Consider the following 17,572-nt stretch of genomic DNA (forward strand, 5'->3'; position numbering starts at 1 on the left):
ACAGTGCTGAAAAGTGTTTTGTGCATCAGAAGTGAGGGCATTACATTGTATGGGGGCTGCAAACTTTCTCGATCTGTAGAAATGTGTGTGTCTCAGACAAGTTAAAGAAACCTCTTATTGCGTAATTGTGTAGTACTTGAAGCTTGGTTGAATTCCCTTGAATAAATCCCCACCTGCGGGGCATCGCCATAATCCATATTATCACATACAGCAGTTAATGCAATGGTAGATTAAGCTTCTGGCAATAGTAAATGTCAAACTTTACTCAGGAGTTTGAGTTTGGAGGTTCAAAGAGTAGGTGTTCAGATCGACTTAACTGACCATAATAAACCGCCTTTCAGAATTCAGTCTGAGACTTTGGCATTGCCTTTGATCTGAATACTGACCAATCCCAATGTATATGACCTGTGGCTGACATTGTGGTTTCTTTAGCCTGTGGCCCTTGCCGCTTAAAAGGAACTGTTCTTTGGATGTGTTTAGGCTACATAGAGTCATAGTTTCTCATTGAATTAATTTCAGAATTTTGTTAAATATCTCCCCCACCTTCTCCTTGTCAACATTTGGTTCAAATGTTGTGTGTCTGGTTTTGAAAACTGGTACCCTTGTTGTTAGCAAATTGGTGTAAGGGCTGATTGTAAATATTAATCCTAACCAGATAAAAATAATCAATTCATTCACTCACTGAGTGATTTCTAATCAGCTACTGTTGTCAGAACTTACCATTGTTGTGCTCAACAAGGATATGCTATGTGGTTTCAAATGACTGGATTTACAGAATAAACATGAGCACATGATAAATTGCCAAATATGTACACATTCTCTTTTAAATGAAATATCAAAGATTATCTTTTATCTGGCTTAGGGGACCAAACAATTAGTGACTTTCAAAAAAGATGGCCGCCCAGTTTCAGTAGGATAGTCCTTTGGCCCTATGGCCGAGTCGAACAGGTAGGCTTGTGCTCGGGGACACACACCACATGGTGCACAAATGTGGTAACGGGGTGCAGCCTTGAGTTTCATTACTCATTCATTCACCTGGCAGTGGATGATGTGAGATATACTAGCTTAGTACTTTCCCTGGCTTCAGTTCTCTGAGCTTTCGTATTCCTGCCAGGTGCGGAGTCCCCAGTGATCCCTATAACTTTCCTCACACCCTGTTGCTACGTGAACTTAGTCTTCAGGGAGTTGGTTTAATCTAGGGGAACCTGTTAAGTCCAGGTGTGACACAAGTACATGCCAAATAATTTGCTCAACTTTCACTTCAGCCATAAATTATCCAGTATGACAAACGCCTCACAATTTGTTTTTGTTTTCCCTTTTTCATGAAGTGTGAGTTTTAACCACGTCCCTATTAAAAATATAACGAACGGCGCTTGAAGCTAAGACTCCGTTTGACTACATGCATACGGCAGCAGAGCGGGGTTCCCAGTTGTAAAGCCTCAGCACAGTTCTGGGGGGAAAAACCACATAGAGGATGGTAAAATGGTGCCCACTCCACGCTGAAAAGGGCCCTCGATCCATCTATCTAGAACATAAGTGCCACAAATTATGACACAAAAGCTTTAGTGTTATGCAAATGTATCCTCTTTTAACTGTTGTGAAACCTTGAGTTCATTACAAAGAGACCACGTAATAGTCAGCTGAGGGCGGCAATTTGCAAAGTCTGAGTCACAGGTGAGACTTGAACCCATGGGCGGAAGGAAAGTATTCTTTGCCATACTAACGAGCCATTCAGTCGCTGCTTCTGTGGCCGCAGCCAACAAGCATGGGCCTTTTTTCACACAACTATCAAAATGAGTTGATATTAATTATTATTCTGATGACTGCAAGAGCTCCTTACTCAGAAGCACAAATAAGTTTTGCCACTGCAGCAGGTGGGCCACCACACTAAGAACAAGGAGAGTGTTTATATGTTAACAGAATGAAAAGTCTTGCAAGCATTTTTGCCTCGCATTTCAACAAAGCTCTAATGAAGTTAGCAGAGCAGCCTGCTAAGATTTATGGCCCTGAAAAGGAAGTAAGCAATGCCCTGTGTGCGATGTCATGAGTGCTGGCAGGGAGGGGCTCTGGAGAGAGACTCTGCAATGCGAGAGCATATGGTGTTTGTTTAGTAAAATAAGCTTATTTTAGGAGCCGGGTAAATGAGGACAGCACTGGAATAAAGTCAAAACAAATTTCAGCAACATGGGAGGAGGTGGGAGGAATGGAATGCTGCAATAAAACGCAGGCAGCTACCAGCCTAAAACACACACAGTGAAAGGGGGCCACCAAGGAAATGTGAACAAAATAGTCCGTTACAGCAACAAATAAAGAAACCAAAGTGGAACAATACAGTAGTTGGTCACTGCTCTGAAACAGAAAAAGGAGGGAGAGCAAGGCAAATGAAATCTCTTTAACCCACAGTATAAGTATCCTTAACTATACACCAGGTAGAACGCTTACACTCGACCTAAAAATACATGGCCTTCTGCCACCTGCCCCCTTCCTTCCTGCCTTCTGCCTCCCTTTCCCTCTTCCAGAAGCAGTTCCTTTCTGCCTCTCTACCCTCTCCCAGAAGCAGTGCACTCTGATTCCTAAATCTGCTCTTACAAGCTCCCAGAGAGCCCAGCCAGTGCAGCCTGGAGTTCCTTGACCTATGACATAGCAAGAGAAGGTAACAGCTTTTGTTAACTGCTGTTGCTATGTTGTGGTGGTGAATTACTTGATTTAGAATCCAGAAATAACCTATATTATATAAAAAGTTTTTTTATATATAATATACTCATATTTGTGGTTGTGCTATTTGTACTGTGTTTAACCACGAGATATGAGATCGGAGGTATACAGCTGTCCTGTCATATGTCTGAATGCAGGCCAAGTCAAACCAAGGTATCAAATGTGTTTGTCATCATTAAATGCAACGTTACAGAATTGAAGATGCAACGTCTTGTGGTTAAAAAGCCAGGATAAGTATAAAGTGACGCATGGCACAAGGGCTACTGGCAGCAATGTCTCCATTCACCAAATATACCCAGTCTGTGCCTCTTTCCTCCTGACCACTGGTTCCTAGACGTTCTGAGCACGTTACTCATGCATCCTGATTTAATGCTGTCCAGGGCCAAAGATGAGATTTTAAGTTTGAAGCATTTTACGTAATTCTATTGGAAGTTAGAAACGAGATTGTCTCTCATGGCCAAACATATTAATTTTTATTGCCCTCCTCAAAGTTGTGTACAAGTGTGCAGTTTGTCCAAACATATGTTTATAGGAAAGAATCTATGAATTCCTTACAGGTGAATTACAGTGCTCTCATGCTCAACAAAAGGAGGCAAATAGAAATACACTAATTAAAATTCACTTCCTTGTAGCACAACCTTTTTATATCGGGCCAAATCATGTTATTTAATTATAATTTCATTATAGACAGGTTTAAATTTCATAAACAAATGGATGAATCTGGTTAGTTTTAAACAGAGAGTTCAATTCTTCCTAAAGGCATTAAAGTATATATTGCAACCCTGGTTTCTAGAAAATCTGAAACAATTACCTCTTTTGGTGGTGAGAAGTGCCTTGTGGGTAGATGCTTTTTTGAACTTCAAGATTCACTTTAAAACGCTTACCCAGATTATTTTATATAGGAGCACTCCTACAAAAAAGAAAATCTGATAAAAGAAAATCTTCTTTTCTAATAGTTACATAGGAGTATGAAGCAGACAGAGATACATGCTACAGATTAGTGGATGTATATGGATTGTGCCTTGTATAAGTGTTACCATAATGCATAGTCGAAAACACCCAGTTGAAAGCACAGAAAATTACATGTTATATCCATGGAAGCATTATAGTTACATAACTTTAGAAATATATATCATATATCTTATGCACAAATCGTTCTCCCTTTATCCTCTTATGGACTAAATCACAAAAAGTACAATAATTCAATAGACACCTTTGGAACAACAGCTGTAGCTGGGCATGACTTGTGAGCGAAGATGTTGAATGCCTTTAGAGCGACCACTGCTTCCATCCCAATAAACTTCTTGGTGCTACAATTTCTGTATGACCCCAAAGCCCATCTATCTTTGGCACGGAGGGTGCGGGGGAGCAGCGGGGGCCAATGAAACCTGCTGCCTGGAGACGGAAGAGCCACAAAATCTACAGTCTGTATCAAACGGGGATGACCAGTGCTTTGTGTCAGATTAGCCCTTTGCGATCACTACTAAGAGGGACCCAGGAGTTTGTGGTGATTCTGATGGGGGCTGAGGCGTCCGAGGCGAGACAAGGCAGGTCTGACCCGATGGTTTATGAGACTCTCTCAGGTGTGAAGGAGAGTTGACGAGCCAAAGAGCGAGGAAGTTGGGTGGCATTGGAAGGCCATTTTCCTTGAATCTGCAGGTGCCTCAACCGCTATGGCTCCTCCATTGCTTTACACACAGGCTTTAATGGTGTAGCCATACAAATGCACTTCCCTTTGTAATTAAATGTTCGTGGCATGATCCTGAGAGACGCTATGGCTTGAGGAGAGGTACCTTAAAAGATAGAAAAATTACATTCTGCTCAGTCTTTGCTCCACTTCTCACTCAAAGGGTTTTCTATCTCTGTTGGGATCTGTATTGCTGGAGACACCAACTGTTTAACAATACAGACTTCAGCAGACTATATTAGGGATAGGTCAAGCCTTCCACTTTTGGTGATCCCTCAAACACTGTCCTTAGCTTAGTGAGGATTCAACTTCCTTGCAGGGCAACAAAAGTTTTTCACTTATTATTGTTTTTCCTCAAACAGTCTTTATTGATTTTCTGGCCACAGAACAGACCCAGTACAAATTGACAAGACAAAAGGACCTCATTCAGCAAATCAATGCCAAAGTTGAGTACAGTCTCAAACATATAGGTCAGCCATTAAACATATATGTAAATTGGATATCCCGTTAAGATAGAATTATGGCGCATATTACAATAGACACCATCAGTGCCCCTTAGAGCCCCCCACACACCAAACATCCTCCAACCAGAGGAAAAAATACAAGGGAATGAAACCATATGCATATGCAGTGTGATCGAAGTGTTAGCAAACCTGCGCTAGGTGTGCATGGGTATGTCAGGAGATTCCAATAGTCTGCTTAGGGGATCCAGGCCGGAGGCACCCCGAGCTCCGTCGAGCCTCAAGTTTGGAAAAGGTGTAGCACCCTCGTGCGTGTGGGACAGGAGACGGAGGGAGGCCTACAGACAGAACTGTACCAGGGGTCCCCAGACCTTTGCGGGAGTCCATTAAAATATCTGTCATGTGTTCCATAGTGAGGCCCTGCCACAATCGGGCATGCCACTATGACATTAAGAGGGCTGAAGGTTTCTTCCAGGCAGCCACCAATGCCCTCTCAGCCCCCCCAAACCAAGCCACACAATGGATCAGTCTCTCACAGTTTGATGTTTAAGGGATGGGTCACGTAGCCATAGAAATAAAAATTCAGGCATGTGGGAAAGGGGATATCCCAGAATCTCCCTCATCTGAGCTAAAATCTCAGACCAGTAAGGTCGTATTGTAGGACAGTCCCACAAGTCATGGCAGAAATTGCCCAAAAGACCACAGCCTCTCAAATATTTATCTGAAGTCTCTGGGTATATTTGATGTAATTTAACAGGGTGTCGGTGCCAATCATAAAAAAACCTTATAATGGGCTTTCCTGAGTCCTACTGAGGGATTGAAGCAGGGAATGTTGCTCCAAAGGCGCTGCCACTGCTCCGGGCGATAGTCTTACCCAGGATCTGATCCCATATGGCCCTGTGTCGAGGAACAGTGGACATCATCGTAGTGGTGAGAGTTGTGTAAAGAAAATAGATGCAACCTTCAGACCCCACCCCCACCCTCACAGCGCACAAATGTCTCTGTGGGAAGTAGATCCCTTATTGCTGCTTAACAATTCTCCAGCTGCATCACCCAATGCTTTAATTGGGTGTTATGGTAGAACTCAGTGGCTGACAGGTTAAAGTCTCGACGGCACTTCTCAAATGTATGGAGTTCCCACCCATGGAAGAGATCAGAGATAGTAAGGCATCTCCCGCTCTCGCCATAGATCAAAGGTGCCTGGTGTTAATGCTGGCATAAAAGCATTATTGTAGTGAATAGGGGTATAAGGAAAGGGAAAGGTCGTCAGACTGTGGGAGCGGGTGACCTCATCTCAGGCCTTCAGAGTATTTTTAGTCGGAGTGCTTAAATAAGCATTGGTTAACCTATCTGATTTAGGCTTCTACAGAAGATCCCAAATGTTCGTCTGGTGATTGTCCTATCCATATGTAGCCAATGTCTATTGGAGTCCTTTAAAGACCATTTTGTCACTACTTGCAGCTGTGCGCCTTATAGTAAAGGGGAAAATTTGGAAGAGCCAAACCCCCCGCCTCCTTAGGGAGTACCAATACTTTCTGTGGTAGCAAGGTGCTAATGAATCTGCCATATAAAAGCAGAAAGCCTAGATCGTAGCGTGGCAAAAAAGGTCTGCTTGACCTCAAAAGGTAGGGCTTGAAAAAGACATAGAATTCTCAGTAGTACTGTCATATTTGTGGCGCTTATATATCCATGCCACATCTAGTAGAGTGGACCCCATTTCTTGAGGTCCTGCCGTAATTGTCAAAGGAGTTGTGGGTAGCTAGCCTGGTAGAGATCAGCAACTCTAGGAGTGATCTTCATGCCAAGATATATGAGTTCCTTCTTGGCTAGTTGAAAGGGAGTAGCGGAAGCTAGCTCCTCTATCTCACCTTCCAGAACTGTCAAATTAAGCAGAAATGATTTGTTGAGATTGACCTTAAAGCTGGCTATGGGCTTGAAGCCCCAAAGTTCCTCCTGAAGGGCCCTCAAAGACGTTTGTAGAGAAGTAAGAGTTAAGAGGACGTCGTCCACAAACAAGGATATCTTATGATGTATTGGTCCGAAGGGAAGACCCCTGGATAAGGGGAGGAATGCCCGTATTCTGGCTGCTAGGGGATCAGTACTCAGAGCAAAGAAGAGAAGGAATAGGGGACATCCCTACCTTGCACCCCCTTTCCAGTGAGAAAAAGTCAGAAGTGGACCCATTCACCATGACTCTAGCACAGGGGTTAGTGTAATTGACCTTGACCAATGATAGAAGTCTGTCTCCAAAACCAAAGTGACGGAGCACATGAAAAAGAAAGGTCCAGCCCACCCGGCCGAAAGCCTTCTTGCCATTTAGTGCTAGGAGCAATGTAGGTCTCTGTTTCTTGCTGGCTTTCTCCACTAGGTGGACAACCGGTCTTAGATTGTCATGGGTTTGTCGCCCTGCAATAAAGCTGGATTGGTCCTGGATTAATCAATTCTGGCATAACCTTTCCCAGCTGATTAGCTAAAAGTTTGGTATACAGTTTTGCATACAGGTTAAGCAGAGCAATCAGCCAGTAGGACAATCACTAGCTTGGGTCTTTCCCCTGTTTTGGAATAACAAATATGAGAGCCTCACACATTGACAGGGTCACTGCATGTGTCTCTGCAAAATGGTTGAAGAAGTGGACCAGGTGTGGTACCAAGTCTGAACTGAATGTCCTGCAGAACTGGGCAGTGAACCCATAGGTCCTGGGAGATTTATGCAATTTAGGAAAGTCAATGGCTTTCTGGACTTCCTCTTCACTAATAGGATCCTCCAAAAGATCTTGTTGGTCGGGGAGATCTTGGGTAAGTTCCCCTCTGCCAAATATGCCAATTGGGCAGGGATGTTACAGTGTCTGCAGTTTAAAGAGTTTTATAAAAGGTATGACAGGTCTACACCTTTCCCTCCTCGGTAAGGGCCTATTTCCCATCTGAATCCTGAATGGGACCTATATAGTCCTTTTCTTGCTTGGCCCTGAGTTGGCGGGCCAGCCGAGTGTCAACCTTATTTCCTCTTTCATCAGTATTCTGTTTAAGAGGAAGTAGGATAAATTCTGCCCTGTTGGCATACATGGCATTAACCCCCCCGCCCCTCAACGCTGTGACTCTCTGTTTAAAAAGAGTGGGATATTCCTTATTGGCCCTTTCAGCCTGAAGGAGCTCTTTCTCCAGCTCCAATCTTTCTTGTGTTTTCTGTTGTATGCATTTTCACCTAATCACAACTTTGAAAGCATCCCAGATGGTAGAATAATTAGTGTCCTGGGGGTCATTTGTTTGGTAATAATATCTAATAGCTTTACGGACTTCTTCCCTAAAGAGACAATGTCGCGTAAGTGGGTTCGGGAAAAACTATCTGCGAAAAGAAGGCTATGGAGCTGGCCAATCAAAAGTGACCTTCACCAGAGCATGATCGGAGATCGTGATGGGGAAAATGGTTGCAGGCTTTGACTAATAAAGATATGAGCAAGTCTGTAGTAGGACCACTGGCAGTGCAAAAAAAAGGTGTCATCTTTTTGTCAGTGGATTAAGCATGTGGCAGGTATCAATGAGGACAAGCTGTTGCATTTTCAGCTTTATAGACTGTGTAAAGTTCCCGCTTGTGTTCTGTGTGCGTGGGTACTGTCTACACTAGGGTCCCATGTAAGGTTGCAGTCTCAAATAACTAGGATTTCCCTCTCCACAAAACCCCCCAACTGGGAGAGGAGGAAGTACACCTGGCCCGAGATTGGGGCATAGATTGTGGCTTTGGTGCACTTGCGTCCCCTGAGGAGGCCCTTAACCTTAAGGATCCTCCCTGCTTTGTCGGCTTTAATATCCAAAATTTGAAATCACTGGGAAGCGTGCAACAGTAGGGGGTACTTCATTATGTTTGGTACTTGCCGATGATTTATAAATAAGTGGGTATGACTTGTTCTTCAACCTATGATCCTCTCTGCTTTTAAGGTGGAATGCCTATAGAGCAATTACATCAAAGTGACGGTCCAGTACACATTTCCATAAACTTACACCTCTTAGCTGGAGAATTAAGGCCCTTAATGTTCCAGGAGCTAAAGTTTAAAGCCATAAGAGCTGTAGCTATGAATAATTTGCGCTAGGATGGACTCACCAGGAATCGTGTGTAGTTAGTATACAGCTATCTAGGCCCCTCCGTCTCACCTCTGTTCATCAAAAGTCGCAATAACCAATTGACCAGTCGAGGTTTTTCAAAGTTTGCTCGCAGAGTTCCTCCCTCCACACAGACCAGAACCAGGATTCCTATCCTGCCAAATTCGAAAAAATACACAAAGTCTATGCATTCAGCCTACCTGGGCCTGAGCCATCAAATACCAAGCTACTAAGACTCCTTGTTAAGACTCCAGATCTTCAAAGACAAGTCATTTGGTGGCACGTCTCCCTCTGTGTTGTGTCTGTCAGCGACTGCTAGACTTGGGATGCGCATGAATCCCGTGAAAGTCTCCCAAGTTGCTTGCTTCTCTCTGGGACGTCGTCACATCCACATAGCTGCCAAGGTTTCAGATTGCTTAAGTGTGACACTTGCATAATTTCAGTGTAATTATGAGTGACTTTCAACGAGTATGAGCGACACTTTCGCGTGAGCAAAATCAAGAAAGGAAGACTGGTAAACATATAAATATCAGAAATGACACCCATTTAAACAATGAGAAATTCTAAGAAGATCTTAAAACTGCTGCAAAGCACCATAAATGAATGCCACTAATCTAGACAGTCCCACGTGGGAACCTGACTACAGGATGTGAGAGGGCCCAGCACGGATCGTGATCTTAGCTGCCTGATAGCGGGACTCTGACACATCAGCTGTGCTCTAACTTTACTCTAAAGCTCATCCGTCAGTCACGCTCTCCTAATAGTAAACTGAGAGGGGCTCCACATTTCATGAAGCACCCTCATATAGCCCAAGGTCTATGAGCATCTGTGGCATATAGAAATGTCCGAGACCTTCAGTTTATCACATTCTGCAAGGGTGATCATTTTGTGTGTTATACCTTAACCCCGGCCAAGTGCCTAATTTCATCACTACCTCAGAACAACTCTCAGCTGCAATGCTATGCCCACCGTGAACTTAACACAAGCCCAGGCCTCTGAGCTGTAACCAGCCTCCACGTTAACAGAATCCCAGAACTGATGATTTTGAAGGTGACACTTACTGTGTGTAGCAAGCAGGACCATCATGGGGTAGCCCGCCACAACAACTCACTCCCCCTGCATGGGCTCGGCTGCGGGCAGCATCCACGGTCCAGTAGTGGAATCGAGTGAGTCGATGACTCGCACCAGTCCACGGATTTCTGAAATTATGGCTACTCAGTGCTGGACCGCACTGCAGTGCAAGCTGCCTGCTGGCACCAGTCCACTCCGCCAGCGGCTGCAGTCCGATTAGGACCTGCGTTGTCAGTTACATTTACGAGTAACGGCCTGGCGCAGCTTGCGGTGCAAGCAGCGGCAGGCCCGGCTGCGCACCTCTGACACACATAAAGTACTGCTGTGCTGCCTGCTCGCGATGGGCCCGCCTGGATGTCTCGTCAGCAGCCTTTGGGCATTTGCAAACTGACTGACTAACTGTGACGTCACGTCAATGATTCTGAAAACCACAGGAGAACAGAATCAACTTATTGTTACATTGTAGCTGCTGCTGCCTAGGCCAGTCCAAAGCAAGCTGGGCCAGCTGCCCCCAAGCCTGCCACAAGCTGCGCGGACCATGTGCTGTAAACAGCTAAGCGACAGTGGCGCTAAAAGTTACTCCAGCTTGACTGATGAGACACTATAACAATGTTTGACTTGGCATTTCAGTGCGGTGATGCGGACCACAACACTGAAATGCGCTAGTCTAACACCTCAGTGCTGCAATCCGGCCAAGTAAATTAGCATCTTCCTTCAGGTCAGTGAAATGATGTTGTTTGTTCTGGTATTCAAAAACTATTCCAAAAGGGTATGTCCAGCGATACTTGACGTGTTCTTTGCATGGCTGATCTGTGACTGGCTTAACGTGCAGACATCTCGCCAGGATGGATGGAGCAATATCTTCAAACATGGAGCACAAAGCTCTTTGGAATGATACCGAATGCTGCATGCAGGCCACCTGGAGAATCAGCTCCTTAGATTTAAAGGAATGCAACTTTGTGAGAATGTCCCTAGGACGTTTCCCCTCTCCAGCTGTCTGTGGGCCAACCCTATGGACCCTTTCCAGCAGCACCTCAGTGTGATCGTCTCCCAGGAGACTAGCCTACAACACAGGCCTCCAGATCCAGGCCCTCCGCCCCTCCTCTAGAACTCAAATGCAGATGTTGTCCCATCTGGAACACTTTTACAGATCTTCGCTTTTAAGGAGGACCGCTTGCAGCTGTGTCTTCACCTGGGCCGATTCTGACTCTAATGGGTCCACCTCTGGGTGAGCTTGTGGTGTTTTGTTTCAAGATCAATTGTGCGGGCTCCCACAGCATCTATGCCAGTTTGCAGTGAGGAGATCTGGAATTAATACCTGCCCTCAGGGACAGCAAGGACGGGGTTAGGCCTGCTCTTAGTTCATCTCTGAGTTCTTTCTTAAAGACTCTAAGAGAGGAGGTCCTCTTTTGTCGAGGCCATTTCTCCTCCAATGTCTGAGGCAGCCAGCAAAGCCCTTGCCGAACCTGTGAAAAGTAGTTAGGGACCCTATTAGTTTTCAGTTTCTTTGGCAGCATATAGACTACGTCAAGTTGAAGGCTCCAGAGCCACACACACAGTCGTCCAACAATCAACCAGGGAGTAAGTCGAACAAAGGTCGCAACACACCAAAGAGGGAAACCAAACAAAGGCCGGAGCATGGGTTTCAGGGCCTGCTGAGTGGGAAAGAACAGTCTGGCCCAGTTTCAACCATATCTCGGTAGCATTCTCACAGTCTAGATTTACTCCGGAGACCAAAACAGATGAGGTATTGAGGCCCATAGTAGAGAGGGTGCGGGCGTCCAATCGAGTGACCTGGGGCCTGTGGGCAGCTAAAGGCTCGACACTCAAGGGCACTCAGGCCCCTGCATTCACAAACTCAGGGCCTATCTACTGTCTGTGGGGTCATCACGCAGCTTTGCCGAGGTCTCGGGGGTGGCACCGGCCAGAGGCAGTGGAAGCAGGCCTTGCTAGCATGTCCAGGCAAAGCAGGGAGAGTGCTCCACTGTTGAGGTAGGGAGCGTTGTGCACACAATCAGCCAGGCAGGAAATCGCCATGCGCAGCGCACCAGAGAGGTCACGGGCAACATGTGGGAGTGGGGACCACAGCTACACCCTGGCGGCAGATAGCTCACCTCGTTACGACATCAGGGAGGGAGCCGCTGCCACCGTTTAGATCAGGAGCATGGCGGGGGTCATTTTGAAGTGAAGTATTCTGCCAAGCGGGGTCCCAGGAGGCCGCAAAAACCTCCAGTCCTCTACAGCAGCCCCCCAGTCACACTGCCACCACACAGGAGCGCCTGTGTCTGCGATGGAGAGCACACCCTCCCACTCTGCAGCAGCGGCCACAATGTCAGACTGGAATCCTCCATATTGCCGCCATGCCGTCAGAGTTGCCAGGAGAATCAGGCTCACATCTAGATAAAAGGCAGCAGTCGGCGAGATCCGAGCCGCCTCGAGGCAATCAGGTACTCCCTCTGCTGCAGCCAGGGTGTTTTGAGGAGGAATATCTTCAGGCCCGGAGGGTATAACGCGAAGCCTCTGTGGATCACAGCCATAATGGTTGGCCACGCCCCCACAGATTATTTTTTAATACCCATGGGTGACCTAGCAGTGATCAAAAGCATAGCCCTTCATGGGGACTGTCCAATAAAATCATTTCCTAAATTTGCAATAGGCATTTAGGAAACGCTATTACCATTACCATGGACTCCAAGGCAGTGGTACCCATGTGCAATTTAAGAAAAAAATGTACTCAAAATGCATTTTTTAAAGAGCCATTAATTCATTCTTATAAAACATTTGACTGCCTCTCACAGGAATATCTTTTCTCATTACTGAGTCATTTAGGCTTTGGACCTCACTTCCTGGTTTACCTACGAGTACTATACTCAAACCTCACGGCCAGACTTAAGACTGGGGGAACTCATACACTCCTTCCCCTGGACCAGAAGCATCATGCAGGGTTGCCTGCTGTCCCTACTGTTATTTGCCCTATCGGTTGCAACCTTGGCAGCGACTATTAGACAGAGTTAGTCTAATACAGGATTTCAGTTGCCTGATGGCTTGGAAGACAAACTATCCCTCTATAGTGATGATCTTCTAATATACCTAAACGAGTCACGGGTTTCCAGACCTGTTGTGATGCAAACACTTAACGACGTTGGCCTATGTTCAAGATTCACAGTCAATCGGTCACAGGCAAGACTTTTTCTGCTTTGTACCCAAGTTAAATACATGATCTGGGTAAAGACTCTAGGAATGCAGGTGAACACACATAGCGTAAAATATTTTAGTGTCTTGACTACTAGCAAATAATCTGTTGCTTGAATGGCCAATATAGTTTCATTGTTGTAAAAGACCTGCAAAAAGACACACAAAATTGGCAGCCCATACCTCTATAAATGCATGGCAGAATTGCCTGCTGAAAATGATCACACTTTCAAAAATATTATATACTTTACAGAGCTACCCTTTTGCCATGTGTAAAAATATATTAGCTACCTTAACCACACTTAGAAGAGAATTTCTTTGGGCCATTCATCAGTTAAAAATTCATCTTGAACGTGATAGTGGGCAACCACCATATAGAAGAATTATTATTTCAAGCTGGGTCTAAATAAGAATTGCCCTTGCTACCCCCATCCCACTGCTCACAATCCACACAGCCCCCACGCACATAAATTTGGCCTACACATTCCCAAATGGTCAGAAATTATTTTAACTTTAAAGGAATGTGCTTCATTTGGATGGAAATATAGCAGCGTTCGTTGGCCTCTCTAAAATGACCCCAGGGTTGAACAGAATAGAACACAGTAACAAAACATACGGCAAAATAACAACACAACAAAAACTTTACTGGGCAAACCACATAAAAATAGTCAAAACAGAGCACAACACAACATCCACACTACAAGTTATCAATAACACAATGTAATTATGCGGCACTAAAACAACACAACACATCACCACGACAACAAGCTGCAATAAAACACATATGCTAAAAGATAACTGTCACACATTACCACCTACACAAATGTGATTTCATGATACGATGCTAAATGTTGTTTGTGGCAAGAACTGCCTTGCTTAGTACCGTGTACATGTAGTACATGTAATGGTGCCAGTTACTAATATTTTGTGATCCAGCCGTAAGTTTTACAGAGTTCCAGATTTTTTTTTATTAGAGACTTTCATGTCGTTGCAAGCCCTGAATACATTGCAAAAACAGAAGTTCAAATCACACAATTTTGAACATTTTTAAACATACTGTATTCTGATTTTGGAACCTGCGTGTGACTGAACAGTGTCAAAGAATATCACCAAAATCATAGTGCAGACATGAGTAAACCCCATCTACTAGGCAAAAGTACTTTCTCCAGCATCGGATCTGGAAATGTTTGAGATAGTTGCAGCAATGCAGATTCCCCACATAATCCCTAAAATACCTGTAGCATTAAGAACTATTTGTAAAAATGTCTTTTAGCCGACGACAGCAACTATAAACAAGCATTTGCAATGCAATCGGTCTTGCGTTAGCTCGATTAGCGTTGTAAATTCCTAACTGGCCTTTTCTTGCCACATAAATTGAAAATGAAAAGTAAATCAGTTGACATAAGCAAGCCAGTTCACGATGCCACATCCTCCATGAGCGTGCAGGAGAAAAACAAAAGGAAAAATAAGTTTGCTTGCATTCAAATGTATCTGCAAACTTGCAGTTATCCATGTAACAGGGTCGATGGCCAAGGCGGTAACAAAACTGCCCCAAGGAGGGACAAACATAAAGCATTTACCAATGATAACAAAGGATTTTTGAAAGGCAAGCCAGTGAATGAGTGAAAGTGATGGGTGTAGGGTGGGCGTGGTTAAAAGCCCACAGATAGAGTACAACACTTCAGAGCGCTTAGGCACTCGACCAAAAAAGAAGTCAATCGACACTAAAGGTATTGGTGGAATAGTGTCCACTGAGCATTGATTGGGAGGTACAGAGTTTCCTGCCATTGGTTGATACAGAGTGTTTTCTTTCTTACACTGGCAGTCATTGTAAGGCCTTTGTAAGAGTAGTATGGTGTAATCCATGCGTTTTAGCCTGAACATGATGCTTTGTGGGCCGAAACCATGGTAAAAACTAAGACTGCTTACAGGGCATGGATGGAACAGTACACCTTGTAGGAGCCACAGGTCACATAATATACGTATGGCTTTGTGCCACCACAAGACCAGATATTAAGTATTTCTTTTGAACGTATTACATTACCGCTTGTTCTCGCGCATTCAGGCTAGGAGCCCGTAGGGATGGACTGGGTAAACAGTAGCAGCCCTGGCAAAAATGCTCCAACCAGCCCGCTCCCTACTTCTCCTTGCACAGTCTCTCTCTTTCTATCCATCCATCCTCTACCACTCCTTCTCTCTCTCTTTTTTCTCTCTGATCGCTTTCTCTCTACCTTGCCCATCCCTCACTCTCTCTCTTGAAACCTCCCTGTACCTGCTACAGTTAAGTTCGGGGAGGTGGGAAAAGTGACAGAGGCACAGGAGCGGCCCTAGGCTTTCAAAACCGACATCCAAGGGCTCCAGTCCACTCGGGAAATGCCCGGTGGAATAAAAGGCCAGTCCCACACTGAGATAATTGTCAATGTGTTGCAGGTCACCAGCCTTTTCCTTGAGTATCCTGGTGGTCTGAGGAATCTAACATGTTGACTTGTTGTCTATCTCTGTGTCCAACATCAGAAATTTCAACATTGCAAAGTCGTAGACTGCTGTGCTGGCCTATTGTCATTTTCCTTATTACAACTTTGTGAGACTCTTCTATCCAGTGTATGGAAGGCTGGATATAGACATGTAGTTGCATCGGTTCACTAAGCAGGCACCTTATCTTTCCTAAACTGTAGTGATGGTTGCCAGGCTTCAGCTTTTTCGGTGTAATTCCAATGGAGCTGAATGGTTGCCAGATAAGCTCACCAAAGGTGCAAGTACTATGTTGCTTCACTTGAGAACATTACTGAAGGGAGATACCTGTATGTTGGGTGATTTCTTCTTGGGACCGTAAATACAAGGTGGATGTAGTCCTCTCCCTCCCATCTACTGGGTGCCTTTGGACAGTGACTCACCAACTCTGCAGGAAGAGGAGGCAGAGACTGTCAAACTGCTCTTGTACGGTTAGCCTCTTATTAGGTTAATTCAGCTGAGCATTGCAGAAGCACACACTTGGTACTCAAGGTTTTGTGCTTTCAATTTCATCTTTCTCACATGCTTATTGTATCTCAGGGGGGCAGCAGAGACAACTGGCTGGACCATCTTCAGCCCTGGTGTAAGCTGAAGTCCCTGCCTTTTCCATTTGTTGGCTAATCCTTCAGAGGGTCAGCCATTGAGAGGAAGAGGCAGCATTCCTGCATCACTACTGCCTGTTGCCTCCACTTCTCTCTCCAGCCTGTATTCTGCTTGTGAGCCCATGGCCTCCCCCGTGCAACGCACAATCTGGTTGCTGTTGGTGCTTGACCTCTGCATAGCTAAGAGGAAAGCTGAAGCAGAAATCAGCTATCTTTTTCTAGAGCCTAGGAGAGGCCTACCACCGACTGGGTAGGCGCCGGTACCCATTGTAACCTCCTCCCACCACCTGTGGCCACGTATGAAGACCACCAGTAGGAGGAGCATTCCTGGAGCCCCCAGAATCAGACTACCGCTACTTCCTGAGAGGTAAGTAGTGGGTAGGTGGGGGGTGTTGTGTGGTGCCAAGAGTGAGCATGACTGTATCTGCACGTGTATGCTGTGTTTCTGGACGGAGTAGAAAGGTTTAGGGAACTCACCCTTGTGTAATGGGGCCAATCTGTGACATACTGCTGTATCATTTTTGGCTACCATCTGGCTATCCCTGCATGAAATCTTGTGTGCATACTTGTGACACATTTTGGGGCCATGCTGGCTGTCCTTGAATAAAGTGGAACATCAATGATCTATTCTTGGCATTAATGGCAGAATGCTGACAGTTGATGCATAATCTTGGCCCACTGTAGCCTTTTGGTCCAAATCTTTGACATAATTCTGATGTTCTCTGGATTAACTGTTGTTAAATTCCTTGCCTTGTCATTGACATTCTGGGTTTTTGATGATGATAAATATACAAAATGCCATGCAGGGCAGAATGAGTCCATGAACGACAGTAGTAAATACCAGTGCTTGGTGAAAATAACCAGCCGAAGTGAAATGTGTTAACTAAAAATGAAAATCTCTTATTTTGAGATAAGATTTTCTGAACTTTAATGAAGCATTTGTTGGAGCTTATTTGAGGGTGTTTTTTTTCCAAAATGTATTTCGTATTGAGGTATCTGCATTTTAGAAAAAGTACTGCATTTTTAAGTACTTTTAAAGCTGATATTTCATTGACAATTCATGCTGACCCCAGGAGACTCGTTGCTGATTTTGGTTCCTTAGTACCAATTTTCTCTTACTACTGTTGTTATTTCATGAGGGATTCGGAAGCATTTGCTCATCTATACTGTGGAGCATATTTGATTTTATCCCTTCAGTGTCCTGAGCCCTTAGCATGTATATGCACAGCGTAACCTAG

General features: G+C 44.8%; 1 protein-coding gene across 2 annotated transcripts in view; it reads left to right on the forward strand.

Annotated features, from left to right (window-relative positions):
• Window positions 1–17,572, forward strand: part of ACP7 (acid phosphatase 7, tartrate resistant (putative)) — a 68,481-nt gene that overhangs the window by 38,999 nt on the left and 11,910 nt on the right. The window lies entirely within an intron of this gene.

Source organism: Pleurodeles waltl, chromosome 9, assembly GCF_031143425.1.
Source record: "Pleurodeles waltl isolate 20211129_DDA chromosome 9, aPleWal1.hap1.20221129, whole genome shotgun sequence".
NCBI classification, from domain to species: Eukaryota; Metazoa; Chordata; class Amphibia; order Caudata; family Salamandridae; genus Pleurodeles; species Pleurodeles waltl.